The sequence below is a fragment of the Saccostrea echinata genome, unplaced genomic scaffold (assembly GCF_033153115.1).
Source record: "Saccostrea echinata isolate AGI-Se365-2 ecotype Australia unplaced genomic scaffold, CSIRO_AGI_Sech_v1 ptg000040l, whole genome shotgun sequence".
NCBI lineage: Eukaryota > Metazoa > Mollusca > Bivalvia > Ostreida > Ostreidae > Saccostrea > Saccostrea echinata.
The window spans coordinates 5,014,188-5,021,224 of NW_026889789.1; the positions used below are offsets into that span (position 1 = coordinate 5,014,188).

The 7,037-nt window shown below is 33.0% G+C and overlaps 1 long non-coding RNA gene across 1 annotated transcript; it reads right to left on the reverse strand.

The window, feature by feature from the left end:
- Positions 1-4,127: 4,127 nt before the first annotated feature.
- Positions 4,128-6,252, reverse strand: LOC133200649 (uncharacterized). The gene is made up of 2 exons (XR_009722980.1): positions 6,209-6,252; positions 4,128-4,481 (listed from the first exon to the last, which is right to left on the reverse strand). It is a non-coding gene; the product is annotated as an uncharacterized LOC133200649 (long non-coding RNA).
- Positions 6,253-7,037: the final 785 nt, after the last annotated feature.

Genomic DNA, 7,037 nt, shown 5'->3' on the forward strand with positions numbered 1-7,037 from the left:
GTGAGCGAGGTGGCCCCTGGGCCTCTTGTTAAATTTGTATATATGTATACCAAAGTAATCGAGGCATTTGCTATTTGAATATTTTGCAAATAGTTTCTTTGCCATTTTCCTGAAAGTAATTTGCACATTTATTTTATTTAAAGTTATCTGGTAATGTTGTGTTATTGACCTACCCATTTGGTGACAAGAGGTACATTATTATATTGTAATATTTACTCATTGTCGAAAAATCAAGACCAAAAATTGCCAAAAGGGCGGGGTGGGAGATGGAATGTACTAAAATTATGTGAAAATGGATAATAAATTGTGATGATTTTTTTTTAATGGTGTTGTCTTAACATGCACAGGAAGGCATGTTGGAAAAGCCGGATTGACTTCTTGGAGCTCTGTCATATATATGTTATAATCATTGACCCAAATACTGTTCACCAACATTGAAAATACATGTTCAAAATATGGGAGCTACTATATGGCCTATATAGGAGCTCCTATATTTTTGAACATGATTCAGGTCTACATTAATGAAAATAGAGGAAAGATCTTAGAAAATCAAAATTTCCACTTAGCCATAAATGAATAAAAAAACAAGATTTGTTTGTGAAACAATGATGCTCCCTAATAGCAGCTTATGGTGAAGGAAGGTCAAAGTATCTCAAATGCAAGTTAAAGTTCAAAGTCAAGGTATCAAAAATGTAATGTTACCTAAAAGCAGGTCTTGTCTCAAGGAATATGCCTGTAAAATATGAGAGTCCTAGCATTAACTGTTGAAAAGTTATGGTGAAGGTTAAAGTTTTTTTTTCAAAAGTAAGTCAATTATCAAGGTCAAAATAATGGTGTCTAAGTGAAGGTCTTGTCACAAGAAATACACGCGAAATATGAAAGCCCTAACACCAACAGCAACTGTTCAGAAGTTATGGCCAAGCTAAGGTAAAAATTTTGTAAAATTTTGCAAAAGCGGGTCAAACTCCAAGAGATCAAATAAAAGTAGTAGTGTTTATTTATTATAGTGACATGTGTTTAACAAAACAGATAATCACTTTTTACAAACACCTGGCACGATGGACCTATATGTCACCTTTAAGACATACTATTATATACTTGTATAATGTTTACCCAAAGAAAGGTCTTGTCACAAGGAATGCACATGTGAAATATGAAAGCCATAGCTCCAACCAATCAAACATTATCGACAAGGTTTAAGTTTTTTGAGAACAAACAGACAGACAAACAAGGCATAAACTATATGCCCCTGAATCTTTGATTATGGGTGTAAAAAATACTAATGCGAAAGGTCTACTATATTATACAGATTTGTTCACATTGTACCTTAACAAAATTTTGGCCATAATATTGGTTCAAAGTAAAAGAAGGTAAAAATTAGGAAAATCTATGCAATTTTTTTTCCACATCAATATCAGAAAAAAGAGTTAAAATTCCTTAGAGTTACATAAAATTAGATCTTATATGATTATATGCAAAATCCTGTATATGTGTCTTATAATCCATAAATTAAACATGTTATATGTACACATTTTAATATAAAAATGACAGTTATGCATTACCTCCATATGCTAGACCTAGAGGAATTCACACTCAAATCTAGTATTGAAAAAACTTACATGTAGGTAGATTTCCAAACAAGAGGCCCAAGGGCCTTAACAATCACCTGAGTACAATACAACAATTTAGAGGATCCATAAACTGATAAATGAAGCTTTGTTGCCCAAAAGCAAGAAAAATAGTATGATTAGCATCAACAAAATAATTGGTCTAGTATCTATCTGCCCCCCCCCCCCCCCCATTTATCACTATTATCATGCAGACTATTAACAAAATGTCTATTTTTTAACCCCATATTGGCCTCTCTTGGCCTTTAAAGAACATTTAAAAAGATGTTATTTTTGTCTCATTTTTATTCATCCATTATTTCCAAGTCATTAAAACTATGAAAGTACTTTTTGTATTATACAATAAATATTCTTGCATAATTCTCTTATCCTATTAAGCTTTCAAATACATTATTTACATTGATTAATTATCAAAGGTGAATGGCAAAGGGGAATAACTTTGCTCAGCAGAATACAAGTTAATTGAGCCCTGGCAAGGACCAGAACACATGACTAAATGGTCAAGGTCTTCAAAATTCTGGTAAAAATACCCTTGCATATTAAAACTTTTACTCTGTTTGCCTTGAACATCCCCAGAAGCATAGAAGATTTTCAAAGAAATGCATTTTCACGCAGGTGAGTTAAGGCTAGGTACAGGCATTTCTATGCAAATAAACTAATTAAAATGCCTAATGACTACATCTATTATACAGAGAAAGTTAATACTTATTGTCTAATACATACTTGGTACCCACGACATGAGATAGCCAGTACACATTATGACGTCATATTATGACGTCATTGTTTTTTACTACACAAGATTATAATGGATATCAACAAAAATGCTTCAGCGCAAGGACATGCTCTATTTTATTTAACTGAAACAAGGCATATTTAAAAGCAAAATATTTCTAAGATTGCTGGTCTTGCTGCACAAATATCAATAGCACAGTTGTATAATTTCTATTTGTAAAGTTTTAAGTTGAATCAGGGTAAAAATGCACAGTCCGGTATACGTTTCCTCAAATTCTGATCAAATAAGAATATACCTAGGATTTGTGCAGCAGTTTTATTAATCTATAGAATATTCTTCTTAGCATTATACAATTTTTATATAAAATTAATTTGGGTAATCCCTTGCGCCGAAGCAGTTTTGGTGATGTATTTTATTGCCTCTAGTATGTAAGAACAATGACGTCACCATATGACGTCATAATGTGTACTGGCTATAACATATCGTGGGTACTAAGTATGCATAAGAAAATAAATTAAAACTTTCTCAGAATAATAAATATACCTCTAATGCGTTTTTATTAGCTCATTTGCATAGGAACGCCTCTACCTAGCCTTAACTCACATGCGCACTATATTATTAAATAAATAAAGCCCCATCCTTTCACCAGAACATCTGGCCCATTGGCCATGAACTCTTAATTCTGGAAGAAGCACCCTTGCTCATCATAACTATACACTTGTTTCTTTACTTTATAACCAGTAGTAGCAAAAATATTTTGAAAGAAATTATGCATTTTACTATATAATCTATAGAGCCCCCCCCCCCCCCCCCCCCCACAAATCACCAGAACCCCTGACCCAGGGGCCATGAATTTCACAATTTTGGAAGAGGCATTCTTCCTTATCATAACCATGCACTTCCTTTGTTTGAAAAATACCCAGGAGCAGAGAAGATTTTGAAAGAATTTATGCCTTTTCCCTATATGATCAATACAGCCCCACCCTAACACCAAAACCCCTGACCCAGGGGCCATGAAATTCATAATTTCTGAGGAGGCAGCCATGTTCATCAAAACTATGTACTTAGTTTATTTAATATCCAGGAACAGAGGAGAAGATTTTCAAAGAATTAATGCAATTTTACTATATAATCAATAGAGCCCCACCCTAACACCAGAACCCCTGACCCAGGGGCCATGGAATTCAATATTTTGAAAGAGGCAATCTTGCTCATCATAACTATGTACTAAGTTAGTTTATTTAATACCAAGGAGCAGAGAAGATTTTTCAAAGAAATAATGCACTTTCACTATAATTTCTACAGAGCCCCACTCTAGCACCAGAACCCCTGCCCCTGGGGCCATGACTTTCACAATTTTGGTAGAGAGCTCAATGCTTATTACAATCGTGCCAACAGTTTGACTGCTTGATGTCCAGGAGTAAAGAAGAATATTTTTAAAGATTGCATTAATTTTGGTGGTTTTAGCCCCACCCCCTCAGGCCCCATGGGGGCAGGGACCATGAAATACACAATTTTTTTCCTCTTCACCCATAGATGCTATATCCCAAATTTGGTTGAAATTGGTTAAGGGGTTTCAGAGAAGAAGCTAAAAATGTTCAAATGTTAACACACAATGCACGACGCACACTGCACGACAACGGACAAAAACAGATAGCAATAGGACACCTGATTGACTTAGGTGACCTAAAAATATAAGCACAAAACAAGACTCAAGTAATTAATTTATTATATTTTTCTGGCATAAACTTTTTTTTTCTTAAATCAATTCACACAAGAGAGAAATGAAATATCTCTAAATTCCATTAACTTTATATATCAGTGTCCTGTTTGTGTGGGATTTTTATCTGCTATTACATCTGTACATATTCTGTATTGCTAATCTTGAAATGCTTAAAGACTGATATCATGGACTCTGCTCTCTCAAATTAGATAAACCATCAAGTCAAAAGCTTATAGGCTCAGTGTTACAGAACTAATAGTACAGAATTAAGTGATGGCAAAAGGTCTGACAGTCTATTAATCCATCTGAATCTAAACAGATCTTTCTCCTTCTTCAGATCCTTTTCTTTCAAACAAAACTTTTTCAAAGTTGGTTATGACGTCATCAATAGGAAGTACTGAAATATAACAAAATTAATATTTCACCTGATTGTTGATGAATTAAATAACACATTACAAGAGGCCCATGGGCCACAGTGCTCACCTTAGTCACCTTGGTCCTACACATGTAGTGTTCTGGTTCTGAAGAATTTTTTAAAAATGTCCCTTTTTTCCCAATGAAAAATGACCCAATATTGTGGCCTCATCTTAGCCTAACTGTTTATAATTAAATTAATTTTAACCCCAATAACATGTCCTGCTGTCCTTCTATCACACTTTGAACTTCATATGCTAATACATATAAATTATTAATGAGAGCTACTCAACAGCATGAACATTTTTTGACCTTGACATCACTTTTCTTAAATTTTTCTTTAGTTCAGTTTCAAGAGCTATTTAAGATTTTTTTTTTCAAACCTTATATATTATGTGCTGATACATATTAATGGGATCTATTCAATGTCATAATAGTTATTTTACTTGACCTTTCCTTTGACCTTGACCTCACTTTCCTTAAATAAGTGAGTAGCTCAGTTTCAAAGAAACTATTCAAGAGATTTTGATTAATCTTCATATTCTTATACATATTGATAAGAGCTATTCAGTTGCATGAACATTTTTAATCTTAACTTTTTTTCAAATTTGTGTTAAGCTCAGTTTTAAAGAAATAATCATGATATTTTTATCAAACTTTATACACTGAATCATTTTGAAGAGTGTTTTTGAACTGCAACAACAATTGTTGACCATGACTTTCCCTTTGACCTTGATATCACTTTTTTTCTTATATAAGCACATAACTCACTTGTAACAAAACTATTCAAGATATTTTTATGTAAGATTTGATACATAATTTGTTGAGAATTCATCAACTTTGTTAATTTTTTTACCTTGACTGTTCCAATGACCTTTTCTTTACTTTTATTGTATATGTTCATAAAACTAAGTTTCACAACAAAAAACAAAAAAAAAAAAAAAAAACAAAAAAAAAAAAAAAACAAACAAAAAACTATTAAAGATATCATCATCAAACTTCATACACAAATTTTCATGTTGCATTACTAATATACTCTGGGTGGGGATTCATGTCCTATGGACAAACTTCTAGTTAGTAGTATATTCCCAGGCAGATTTTTAATCCCATATTTTGGCTCGATCCTCTCAAAGGGGGGTGTTAATTGAACATGAAACTACACTATGTCAGGGAACTTTCACATAAGTTTCAACTTTTCTGCACAGTGGTTCTTGAGTGGAAAATTTTCAAATGACACCACCAAACTTTAACTTTTTCTTAATTATCTCCCCTTGGCCCTTCATTTGAATGAATTTAAATCCTCTCCACCCAATATTGCCTTGTGATAAATTGGGTTGATTTCTGGACAAAAAAATTTGAAAAGTTGAAAATTTAGAGATGACACACAACATTTATGACAGATGCCAGACACTTTCATCAGAAAAATTCACTTGAGCCTTAGACTCAGGTGAGCTAAATTGTAAATAATTAATTATTAAGTAGATGTCTGTTTTAAACATATCAAAAGAGTGTTAATCTAAATATAGCACCTACTAGATTGTGTACATCCTAAAATTTATATTTTCCGCAGAATAAATTAAAAAAAATCTCAATGTAAAAATTTGCAAGTACCCATTACATTTTCTTACCCCTCCCCTCCCCCGGGTAAATCTGCCAATGTAATAAATAAATAATTTCTTAATTCTTTCTAACCATTATTGTCCTTTTTACCTCTGTGTTATCCATCATTCTTTGAGTGGAAAATCTTTTTCTTTCATTACAACATTGATTTCTTTCTTTAAAAGCTGCCTTTAAAAATCAAGACTCTGTTGCTCCTAAAATTAAATGTGCAAATAATTCAAAAACTATAGCATAATTTCTTTTTCTCATGGTGACTGATGATTGAACAAAAAATGTGGAAATTCTCATATTTAGAACTTTTCATGGCAGTGGCTGGAAAAACAGAAGTGAACTTTTTTTTTGTTCAAAAGGTCATTGAGCAGTGTCTTTGGCATGATTGGAACAAATTTAAAACTACACTACATGAGGATGCTTCCATATTTCTTTCACTTATCATGGCTTTAGAAGATTTTTATAGATTTTTTTTCCCCTAAAAGTGGGTACTTTCTTTGAGGCCCCACTCTACCCCCAGGAGTCATGATTTGAACAAATCTAAATCTATACTACCTAAGGATGCTTCCAAATAAATATCACCAATCATTGCTTTGCTGATCTTGAGAAGAAAATTTTTTAAAGATTTTTTCCTATGTATTCTTTTGTAAAACTTTGATCATCCATTGTTGCCCCACCCTAACCCCTGGGATTATGATTTAAACAAATTTGAATCTACACTACCTGAAGGTCTTTCCACACAAGTTTCATCTTTCCTGGCCCAGTGGTTCTTGAGAAGATTATTAAAAGATGCCATTAATTTTTCACTAATTTGTAATTTACTTCCCTTTAGAAAAAGGCATGGCCCTTCATTTGAACAAACTTGATTCCCCTTTACCCACGGATACTTTATGGCAAGTTTGGTTGCAATTGGCCCAGTAGCTCTTGA